We start from the raw sequence: 12780 nt of genomic DNA, 5'->3' as shown, positions 1-12780 counted from the left end.
TATTATGGGTATTACCAGAATGTCCTACACCAATCTGATTGGCTGGATGAAATTACCTTATTATCTCTCCACCTTTCACATAGACTGGATGAGAGCTGGATGTGAGAGTTAATACTACAACACAGCAATTTCCTTAAATGGACTACAAACTAAATGTACCTCATATCCCTATAATTCACAAAAAAACACAATTAACGCTCTCAAATTAGCTCCTGCTTGGCACTGAGTCCTTATTGGCTCGTCTTGAGAGGAAGTGGTACTGGTGGGTCCCTCTTTCAAACAATTAAAATTCTTCAAAAATTTATTTTCATCTCTCTAGTTTGGATCCAAGACTTAGGAAATAATGCAGTACACTGACGGAGAACCACACTTCTATATGTATGAAAATGTGTAGTGGATAATGGACAGTTTAGATTGGGGGAATCTGGGATACATGAACATGTGCCCTAATCACCACTTCTAAAACTAACTCTCAGTTCTGATATAATGTCCTTTTCCATTTGTGTTTCAGCCATTGATGAATTGAAATTTGTACATTCCACCAAACTGCAAGTGAGAGCCAGTGGCAGGGACACCAGAGTGTGACTTGTTTTACATTTATTGTAGAGTTTGTTATGGTGTGTCCACACAAACATGTAAATACATTTATGAAGCACAGATTGAATATTTTTCAAAATCAATAATAATGAAAGATAAAATGACTGTACATTTCATGTACAGTCCGTTATGGAATATATTTGGATAATTCGAATTTTGTCTGGTGCACCCTGTCTGCAATTTTACATTGAATCCAACAAAGTATTGTACTGATAATCATATACACACAAATATACTGTTTTTACCTTAATTTACTTAATTTACTTTTCAGAAAGACACATTGAAACACAGGAATGAGTTTAAATCATAAAGACATCATGCCCTTTATGAAATCAAAGAGGCATGGACATGGGCAAGAATTGCGTTTTAGATACTAGCTGACAGCTCCTCTCCTTGGTCTTGGTTTTTGTTTGTTCAGACTGAAATACTGCTTGGGAGACAGTAATGATGCCACACGAATAGCTCTGAATAAACTGTAAGGACCAAAATGTCAGAAATTTGCTATAAACTAAAAGGTCCTTCAATGCATTGGCATTTAGGAGTTAGGGTTGTGGGTTGAGGTCAATGTCTGAAAAGGTCACTGAGCCTGACTGATGAAACTGCTCTTAAACAGGGGGGTGAATGTGAATTAGCCTTCGTAATATGATGGGATGGTTTTTAAATAGCACCTCCAAGGAAATTTCTCATGTCATGCCCATGCATTTTAAACTTTTCACATGTCATTTCATACCATTTTCATTAAGGTTAGGGCCAGGGTTAGTCAGTAGAGAAATGATGTGGCATGAAATGACACTCAAAAGATGTGTGGTGATAACACACAAAATTACTTACTTTCTTGAAATTGGCATGCTATTCATACACCATCTGGCTGGAAATAGCAGGAAAAAAAATTAGCACTGTGACAACAACCTGGCTGTTGACCTGGAGACTTGTTAAGGGGAAGAGGATGATGTCAGAAAGCAAGTCAGTAGGGTAAAGACACAGAAGAGAGAAAAGGAGGACAAAACAAGATGGGGATTTAGAGAAGATGAAGGAAGAAAAGAAAAAGATTGAAAAAAGACAGAGTAAGAGAAGGGTGTGTGTCCTTGGCTTGGAATCAGTGTGTTGTCCAAACAGACTGAAATAGAAGCAGTCATTACTCCCCGTACTTCTGTGACTTTTGACTAAGCGATTGATGGACTGTCTGTCTCCCTGTCTATCTGACTGATTATCCGATTGTCTGTCTGATTGTGTGATTGTCTGTCTGTTTGACTATCCATCTCTTCTCACTGTCCTTCTCACTGTCTTCTGTGCAAAACTCACAATGTAATGTGGTCAGTTAGCAGGGAGACAGACTGCAGGGTGGAGCTGCCTTCACTGTAACCACACGCACACACAGACATGCACTCTTACTCACAGATGTGATTCCCTCTTGATCTGGATCTGAACTGTTGGCTGCTTCAGTCACAATGGGGCCAAGATGCTACAACAAGCAAATGCAAGCAAGACAGTTTCTACTCTAAACACGGCAGACACAAAGCTGGAGGAGCAGCTGTCTCACTTCATTGCTGTTCTCTATTTCATGCATGCAGAAGCTGGGAAAATCTGTATCATCTTTTCAAGTCAAGTGTAGTTAGCCAGCAGATTTGAGTAATGTAAATACACGTGACTGATAATGGTGTTCTGTCACGTCAGCTGACTATAAAAGTTGCTTGTTAGCCAATAAATCTTAATTTAACATTACTCCAGCTAATTATATTTTAATTGATTGTTAATACGTTGATTATGTTTATCAAAATATTAATTAATCATTTAGTATACAATGACAGAAAAATGTCAAAATTGCTGTTAAACAGAAGCCAATTGTAATGTTTGCATTACTTTGTTAGATTGATTAACAGTCCAATATTTTAGCAGTATCTTAGTCATAGAACCTTATAGCCTCTTAATAGTCAGTGTGTATCAGTTTTAAACACAGTATTTTATACCCAGTGTATTCACAAAACTCTGGGGATAGCAGTGTTAGGTACTTGGTCCAAAACTTTGGTCCAGGCTGAAATATCTGGGCAACTATTGGGTTTCCATGATATTATGTCAGTCATTCATGCTCCCCAGTGGATGGATCCTACTCTGATGATCTGCACCATGAGGGTGATTGTCTGGTATAGAATGTTTCTTGGATGGACTGCTGTCAAATTTGTTACAGATATCATGGTTTCAAGAGGATGAATCATACATGCTATGGTGATCCCATGATTTTTGCTCTAGCACAACAATGAGATTAACATCTGTGGTTTCGACCGACATGTCTGAACAACCACTGGATGGACTGACATCACATGTGGTACAGATGTTCATGTTCCTGTCAGAGTGAAGGCACCACTAAACTATTGCAGAAGGAAAGTGCAAAAAAAAAAAAAAAAAAAGATGATAAAAGCCAATAAAATCTCTAACAAATGAAAACGATGTACAAAACATTCTGGAAATGTGTCACTTCTGTTTGGTTCAGATAATAATTTGAGGAAGGCTACAGTTTCCTCTTTACACAGATGTGATGTTTTCATCTCTCCAATAGGGCAAAAGCTCCAGTAAGTCACATGCTTATTGTTATTTATTTTATAAGTCTGTTTGTAAGTGTTGTGTGTAAGTAGTGTGTTGTAAGTGTATTTATTCATACACAAACTTTTCCACCATTGAGACACTGAGTGTGGTTTCATGGTGTTTGTTTAGGAACTCTCCCCTCTCTAGCTCTAATGATAATATACTCTGGTCCACTCACACAGGGTGATGGAGTGGGGAAACTTAAGATACAACAGTTTTTTTGATCAAATGTGGCACTGTAGAGCTTTGGGCTCTCAGCTTGTCATTGAGACTAGTGAAACATGACAACATGCTACTGATAATTCACCATAGTTTCTAGTTACTTGGAGTGATGTGACAGAAAGACAAAGATCAGTCAGTCAGAGGTAAATTAGACAGAATTCTTCCTCTCACCTCGGGAACAGATAAGAGAGCAGACAATAGACTTAATGTAACAGGACCTCCAGATGATTTGTGTGCATCAGATTATATGTTATGTGTGTGTACTGGGACTGAGAAGATTTACAAGCTGTACTCACACTAATTTCTATAAATCTGAAAGCCCATCCTATTCACTTCAGTTGATTGTTCACTGAGGATGAAATGGCAGCTGAGTATCAGTAGATGCAATGACATGGCCATGCTGGTTCTCAACATTTTGAAACTCTCGACACAAACAATATTTGAATAGGATTAAACAGCCATGGAGAGCTGAACATTAGTGTATTGAATTAAACTGTATTTAACTGTACAGCTGCTTTGATGTAGCTCTGCTGTCGACTTTGCACTTCCTCTCTGGTTATAAAACCTGAATACACAGCTGTCTGTCATCACACACAGCAAGACAGGCTGTGTTTCTGTGTGTGTGTGTGTGTGTGTGTGTGTGAGAGAGAGAGAGAGAGAGAGAGAGAGAGAGAGGATGAAAAGGTTAGCCTACCTGCTGCTTTCTCATTACTGCCTTTGAGCGCCTCAGTAATAGTTAAACATGCATGTGTGTGTGTGTCTGTAGGTGTTTGTGTGTGTGTGTGTGTAATGGGCTCTTTATGAACGGAAGCTCTTGGGTTGTTTGAAGTTTATGCTACTGGCAAAGACGAGAGAAGAGAGGAGTTTAGGGTTTTATGCATGTGTGTGTGTTTGTGTTTGTGTATGTGTGTGCATCTATGTGTGAGGGGGCCTCTAACTAATAATCATTTACTGCAAGTGTGTGTATTGTAAGAATGGGAGGCTTACACCTAATAATCATGTGTTTCACCCAGATGTGCGAGGGTGTCTTCGGTGCTTGACAGGAACTGACCAGCAGTTAATAGGCCGTTCTGGGTCCCTTCCACTGTACCCTGCCCATTATAATATTCATTTTGGCTCTTTTCAATTCTAAGTAATTCTACATTTATACCATTGTTACATTAACTTCTGCAGTAACCACAAAATATGAAAGCAACTGGATGGACTCATACGGTTCTGGTCCATCCTGGACTAGTTGCTGAGAGTTACATGAGGAAGATCAGTACCACTCTCATGTCTGTACATTAAATATGAAGCTGAAGCTAGCAGCTGCTTAGCTTAACTCAGCTTGATTGGTGAGTTTAAGAGGTACTGGTAGGTGGATCTTGTCATCTTTGGACAGAGTCAGGCTAGTGCTTTCTCCTGTTTCCAGTCTTTGTGCAAAGTGTACAGGCATATTGGTAGAAATGTATTTAATGGTAAATTATCTGATGTGTTATTCTCACTTGAATTCTCACCTGTTCCAAAAAAGACTGCAGAATGGCAGCCACCTAAATCTCAAAACCTTATTTTTTTTATTTTTTTTTTTTTTTTTTTTTGCAAATATTGGATAATATATAAAGACTTATTTTTTTTACATGGGCTCCTTTACATGTGGACTTTTTTTTCCCCAAATATGGAGAGTAGCAGAAATGCACATTTCACCTGTTTCCCATTTGCATACCTAAATGTAGGACTGGTATCCGTGCCAGCCACCAGCTATCAGTAACATTATTCAGTGCTGCTCCTTGCCTCTCCACATTTTACTGTACAAATAAATGTATGTATATAGATAAACACAACCCTTGGTATTTTGCACACTAACCCAACTTTACTCTAACCCAGTGGTGTTCAATCTGTTTAGTCAGAAGTGTCACCTACCACTACACCTCTGAAGCTAATACCACAGCACAACTTTTCCAAAGTTTTGTCCACATTTTGATTCAAATTCCTTGTCTTAAAAAGTAGCTCACATTCACAAATAACTCTCCTGCAGCTCATTACAATGACATCTTGTCTGAGGTAATGACTGGCTGCAATATCATCACCAGACCACCAACCATTAACACATATCAAAGGCTATATATTTGTCAATGATTATTAAATAAGTTAAACATATAGATACTAGAGGGAAAAAGTAGGAGAAGTACAGGGTTGCATCACACATCATCACAGGTCTCAGAGTTTTGTTTGTGGAAATGGAGGCATATCTGTTCTGCGAGACAGAGACGTGACAGAGATCAAAAACACTGTAGAAAGACTTTAAATTGACCTCAAGAATGTAAGAAGTTCATTCAGTGGGTATATGTGTGTGTATGAGTGTACAATGCAGGCCTTTAGGCCAGACTGACAACACTCTACTGCCACCTGTTATTAAAACCACCTACTGGAATTAGAAGAGACACAGAAGAGAGAGGGAGAGAGAGAGAGAAGGGGAGGGCAAGAGAAGGAGAGGGAGAGAATCAATTTAATCTCAATGAACATTATAAAGGACTTTAGGAATTTCCTGGGTTGAGAGAGATAGAAATAGAGAGAGAGAGAGAGAGAGAGAGAGAGAGGGATGGTGTGGAGATGAAGGGCTTCTCAGTGCAGAGTCTCCTGCTCGCTCTCTCTTTGCCAAAAGCAGATAATTGAAGGCTTCACTCTGGTTTCGGAAGCAAGAGGAAAGATCGGCGAAGAGCAAGACGCAGTCATCAAGAGCAAAGAGGAGGGAGAGAGAGGGAGAGAGAGAGGGAGGCCACGTCCACATGTATGACTCACTCTCTTTCCCTCCCCCTTCCCTATAACTCTTTGTTTATGTCACTCTCCCACTCTCTCTCTGTCTCTGTCATTGAGGTCAAACTGAACTCAGAGCTGCAGTGATTTTCTCAGAAAATACTACAGCTGCTGCTACTATTCATTTGTAGCTCTAAGCAGAAATGATTAACATTAATATACCTAGCAACAGTAGTTTTAGTGGAGTTAGGAGGAGCAGTAGTGCTGGTGAGAGCATCATTAGAAGATAAATTAAAATGGGGGCAAGGAACTGATTCCCTCTTGGTGTCAGTGTCAGACAGACAGACAGACAGACACATACACGCACGCACGCATACACACACACACACACACACACACACACAGAGTCTGTCTTTGATGTGCTTGCCAAGGTAAACTCAGACTGACTTGAGGAGGGTGTCTGGCATCTAAATATATATTGTGTATTGTGTGGGAAATGCTACATGCTCCTATGCTAACCACAAGAAATAACTGCGAGCATAAAACAACAAGGCAAGATTATGATAAACAGGATGAATAATCTTGCAAATTGAAACTTTTTTGTATCGTGCTAATTTTCAGGTTTTCACTGTAACTCACTGTCCAATCAAGTCTTTCTACTGACATTACAGTATTAATGATAATGATATGATATGAAATGATAATGATAATAATGATAATGATAATCAATGATAATGACATTTAACTGCACCAACTGCAGAATATGTCAGCCTAAACACATATTAAGGTTCTTTTACATCTAAAATGAAACTGTAAAGGGACTAGTTAATATTCAATGACCAAAGCAGCATGATAATGAACCTCTGTATCTTTAGCTGCTGCTTTGGCACTGAATGAAGCTTTTTGGAAAACAGAAGTCTCACTGAATGTATGTGAAGCCCCTGTACCATTAAACCAGCTCTGACTTGAAGTGACACTTCAGTTTCTCTAACCATTACTATGCAATTTTGAAAAATCTTTTGTCATCAGTCCAAAATGGTGGTCCCAGATCACAGTGTGAGACTCATCCATCAATAGTCAGTGTAGAGCTTTGGTGATCACAGACTGTCTGTGTCAAAACTCTGATTCGTTACTGCCAACAGCTGAACTAGTGTGGAACAGCAGATGGTCATAAGTTATAGGATACACTTAGCTCTACATACTACTTCAAAGTAGCGTGAGGAAAAATGTGCATTGAGTGTGGGTTCAGTGTACTGTGTGATGGCATTTGTCAGACGTGGTACACACTTGCCTATTACTGGAAACCTAAACAGTTCATTGGTGGGTAATGCTGTAGCGTTTGGCTCTTCTCAAACCACAGACAGACAGACAGACAGACCTACTGATGGGGCAGTGTTTTTCTCACAGGCTCTAAGTCAGCAGAGGGAGACCCTCCAGTCACAATGCACCAAGATCATCTGAGTGACATCACTCATCATCAGCCAATCACATACTTGTAATAAATATTTAGAATGTTCTTAGATTTGTGTGGGCCATGTTGGCTCAGCTGTGAGGCCTTTAAGTAAGGTGACAGTCTTGGCACTCATACAAATAAAGTTTCCTTTTTAGGAAAGAAGTGGGGACTTGAAAAATAAGGAAAGACAAAGAGTCAAAGGCAGGGGATGGAATGAAGAGGGAAAGTCATGAATAAAGGATGGGTTGGATTAAAAAGAAGAGAGGAGGAGGCCAGCTGAGAGTGAACGAATGGAAAAGCAGACTGAGGAGTGACTCAGTACAGCCAGAGAGAGAGAGAGAGAGAGAGGAATGTTTAATACAGTTTATGTCTCTCTGTCACACTTTTTTCTGTTTCCCAACATGCAAAGAATATCAAACCCATCCCCCCCTCTCCTGACACACACACACAGAGCAGACGGACTAAGGACGGAAACTATGAGCACTGTGCTGCTGCCAGACAGCAGAGAGAGAAATCATCAACAGAAGGAAAGTAGCTAGTAAAATTGCAACTCAGGCTATTCGATTTTATTCTGTTCTATTCTATTAGATTTTTTTTTTCTGTCTACGAAAGGGATCGTTGTCAGAGTGAAAGTTTTTAATGATACTGATATTTATCTGGAGCTCAGTTCAGGTGAATAAGCCTGGAGCAGACATAAACAAAACACACCTCTATATGATTGAAGCTCACCTACCTGTGTGTAGACACACCCTACCAATTCAGACACACACACCTATCTACACATGACACCCCACCCCCAAGACAGACATACATCTAGGCAGAGAGTTATGGTGATAATGATAAGGTTGTGTTAATTGGCATGAAATACAAGCATGCAATCAGTGTCTCCTCACTCAAACAGGGGGTGGAGCCTGGTGATGTCAGACATTATCGAGCTTCTGCTCCTGCCTTCCTGGAACATCTGTATTGATGTCTGAATGGTTCTGGAGTAACTCTGGGTCAGCCATCACAAACCCATGCTATGCAGTTAAATATCATGGAAACCTTCTGAACTTTGCATGTGAAAGTTCATTCCTAATCTTGATAATAGTAGTTTCACCAAAATACTCAAAGTCTGTGGTTTCCTGTTAGAGTTGTGATGAAAAGCTATTATCTTTATCTGTTTATGTTACAAAAATATCTGTATTCACACTGATAAAACAAGCAGAAGGGACTTATACAGGAATCTTTTTAGAATTTGTTTAGATTGTTTCCTCTTCTCTCAGATTTTCAGACGGACATTATCATCAGCCACAACATTATCCAGGCAATGGGAAGAAGTACAGATAAAAAAGTCTACTATTTCTATGAAAAAATGATAATTGATGATGATATGATAATCTCAGTAAAAGGTAGTGGTTTCATTTATTGTAATATAATATAACTATAATATAACTTGTTATTTCTCAAATACATTTATTCATATATTTATTCAGTTGCAACCTGATGGGGACAGAGTACTGCTGACTGCAGATGAAAATATAAGTTTCTAGATCTAGTGTTATAGTCACAGTGTTATAAAGACAAACAGTGTATAGATTTTATTCTGAGGTGAGGATGAAGCCACAGTCTGTAATATCTGGATATAAGGAAAGATTGTTGTTTAAAGAACTGACTGATTCATCATAAAAGTGGCCATGTTGGAATGGGCGGCTTTGGATAATATGCATCATCTTCTCTTGACATACATTTCTGCAGTGTGCTCAGATATGCATTTTAATATCAACAGGGTTTGTGGAAGAAAACCTGTCAGTGAGAATAAAATGGAATAGAATAGGCTTTATTGTCACTGTACAGTTAATTACAATGAAATTGTGGGTGCTCCACAAAGACAAACAGTGCACTATAGAAGAAAGGTATATACATTTAGAAATACAACATGTACACAAATAATACAAAAATACAACTAATACAAAAATTTGAGGGGTTTCCTGTGATGGCCCTGGTTTTCCTGAGGCAGCAGGATCTGGATATGTCATCCAGGGAGGGCAGAGGGCAACCTATGATTTTTCCGGCGGTGTTGATGACCCTCTGCACAGCTTTCCTGTCCTCAGCCTGTGTACCACACACTCAGGCCGTATGTTAGTACACTCTCCACAGAGGAGTGATAGAAGGCCAGCAGCAGCTTCTTGTCCAGATTGTCTGAGCCCGCAGATGGCCTGCTGAGCCTTCTTCACGAGGGCCTTGGTGTTGGGAGTCCTGGAGAGATCGGCCGAGATGTGGGTGCCCAGGAAAATGAAGGTGGAACCTGTAGGTTCACAGACTAAGTTACCGCATTAACTGACTCACTTGAAGTGATCTCAGTTTCTGGAATGGAAAACTCAGAGCTTCCTTCAGCTAAACCCCCTCTCTAGAATAGACCTCCGGGAGCTATTAAACCTCCACATAGCTGCAAAGCACAGTGGCTAGTGGCAAAAAATAAAATCTGCTCGGTGTGGTCAGAGGATACAAAGTGCAACAATGTAACTTCATTATACAGCCTCGCAGCTAATTTCAAGTTTGCTGTTGCACCACCACAAACATGATCAGCTGCATTTTCCAGTGTCCCAGACCGAGACACACAAAATCAAGAGCTCCACCCCCTCTGAGTCTGATCTGTAGCTGTACATTATTACTGACATCATATTACAGTAAAACTGTGTATGTGTGCAACAGGAAGGGATAGCAAATTGTGTGTGTATGTGTGTGTGAGTGCGTGTGTGTGTGTGTTGTGTGTGTTAATGACATGCCATAACCTCCTGCTGTCCTCCATTTCCTGCGTAGTAAATCCACAGCCTCCAGTCACACCTGTGTGTGTGTGTGTGTGTGTGTGTGTGTGTGTGTGTGCCTTCACCTCATGGTGTGCTTAGGCGCCATTTGTATGCATTTTAAAAGGCAATTCACTGAGTGATGACTAGAGAGGCAATGTTAAATTCTGAGCTTGAGTTTAACTGATTAAGCTGGACTAACCAGGCACAGGCAAACATAAATAAACAACAATAAACAAGAACATAAAACAAACAAACAAACAAAAAAAAAAACCACAAGAGGCCACATCAGTGTAGGTGTGTAATTTCAGACCCCATTGAGATGATAAATACAATCCAGCAAAGCTGATTTGATTTGTTTGAAGGCTCATAAGATGACTCTGCACTGTGGTTTATAATACCTGACCAAACATTTTACAACTGATCAGCAACAGTGGCAATTGTTTTATCCTCTGTCTCAATGAAAGCAAGACACTCACTTAATGTTAAGTTATCTACCAGGAGTGTAGGCATGTATTTGTTTAGCTACCAGTGCAGTATGGTGATGATGTCACACTGAGTTGTGGCAATATTTGAGCCAGGTTCAGTGTATGTAGGTTCAATGTTTATATAAAGCAAACAAACACAAAAGAGCTAATTCTCATGTCATGGTATAGAGTCTGCAATTTCAAATCTTATTTTGATATTGAAAATATTGATGTTGCTCATTGTAGCAAGGTGAGGGTTATGTGACCGATGGACGCTGTTAAAGGCAGTCAAGAGCCTCTTTTAGGTAGCTTTGTTATCTAAACTAAAGTTATATACTGTATACTGGAAGGAAGGTAAAAGTCAGTGGAGAAGCTCTCTGGCACTAGTGCTTCCTCTGTCAGTCATGTGACTGTCATCTTGCACATTGTAAATGTCCTTAAAGAGTCTCCTTAGGAATGCTGTGATAGTAGACTTGCACAGTGTTAATGTGCTGCTGTCATTTTGGTTGATCTGTGTTAGTTCTGTATCTCATTTGTTGAGCTTTTTCTTTTTTTACTTCTTTTTCATTTTATTTTGCAACTCTCTGCATTTTTCCAAATTTAGGTATCCATGTTAATTCCAAGTCTAAGGCGGGCATCTGACTCCTCTCAACCAGACCAAAACATATAGGTCTATGCATTTTCTCACTGAAGTGGACAGTATTGCTCCTTTTATGTTTGGGAGTATGGTCCTTTGGTCCAATTTGGTGAGATTCATACTTTAATGTCCCTGAGGGGGAATTTGTTTTCACAGTCTTGTATGCACATTTAACAAATATCATTTAACACAGAAACACACAAACCAATTTACACACACAAAAAACACTACAATAAACAAAACTGCTACTGCAAAATAGTAGACTTTTTTTTTCTATACCTCCTCCCATTGCTTGGATAATGTTGTGGCTGATGGGTGTCTGTCTGAGGAGAAAAATCTTACAGAAAAGGAAACAATCTAAACAAGTTATAAAAAGATTCCTGTCCCTTCTGGACAAGCATCTCAGTTAAGCCTTGAGAGGTTGTCTCTCAAAACTGTAATAATATCCAGGAGAGACCTGATGATTCTGGATCTTTTGACATGTATGATCCAAACACTATCTGTGTCATTTATAAAAAGCGTGACTAGTCAAAGGAGAGTGGGAGGTGCTAAACCATTCCCCACACTGAGATCAAATAACTCCTCCATGGTCCGAGGCCGATCTGCAGAGCTTCAGCTCTCCAGCGCCCCACAGCTAATGTTTTTCCCGGGCTGCTAGCCAAGCCCACAGCCCAGGAAGAGGAAGAGACACAACACACTGAGCAGAGCCGTGTTTATCTACACTACCTCTGTGGTTACACACCTACAGTCCTGTACCTGCACAAACAGTTAGGAGATAAGAATCTCCAACACGCTTACACAAATGTATCCATCAATCAGCAGTGAGGAGATAATGGTAGAAAAAAGTGGATAATGTGAATCAGCAAGTTGGATCAAATCCCACATTATACTCACCTGGTAAGGAGCACTGTTGCTGTCCTTTCATCCACCTGATCTCCAAACCCTCTCTCAGTGTAACACACCGGGTTTACAATATATGAATGTACTGTAACAGGAACTGATCTGTGGTCATTTCTTCCCTGAGTGTATCCTGTGTTTCATTAGCTTTTTTATCCAGTACAAAGCAACACAACAACCTTTGCTTTGTCATTTTTTCCCGAAACATTTGCTTTTTAGAACATCTGGAAACATTCAGCTCCGTGTTGCCATGGTTACAACCAAGAGATGGACAAAGTGGCATTGTAAATCTGCCTCTGCCCTTGTCCCTGGGATGAAAAAGGCATGATGGGAAAACAGCCAGCAGGATTTGGCTGGAAAGCTAAAAGCGTAAAGGGATGTCATGAATGAAGGAGTGTATGTATATGT

The sequence above is a fragment of the Lates calcarifer genome, linkage group LG11 (assembly GCF_001640805.2).
Source record: "Lates calcarifer isolate ASB-BC8 linkage group LG11, TLL_Latcal_v3, whole genome shotgun sequence".
Taxonomy (NCBI): domain Eukaryota; kingdom Metazoa; phylum Chordata; class Actinopteri; family Centropomidae; genus Lates; species Lates calcarifer.
The sequence above is the reverse complement of the archived record's forward strand: the minus strand, read 5'-3'. Positions refer to the sequence as shown.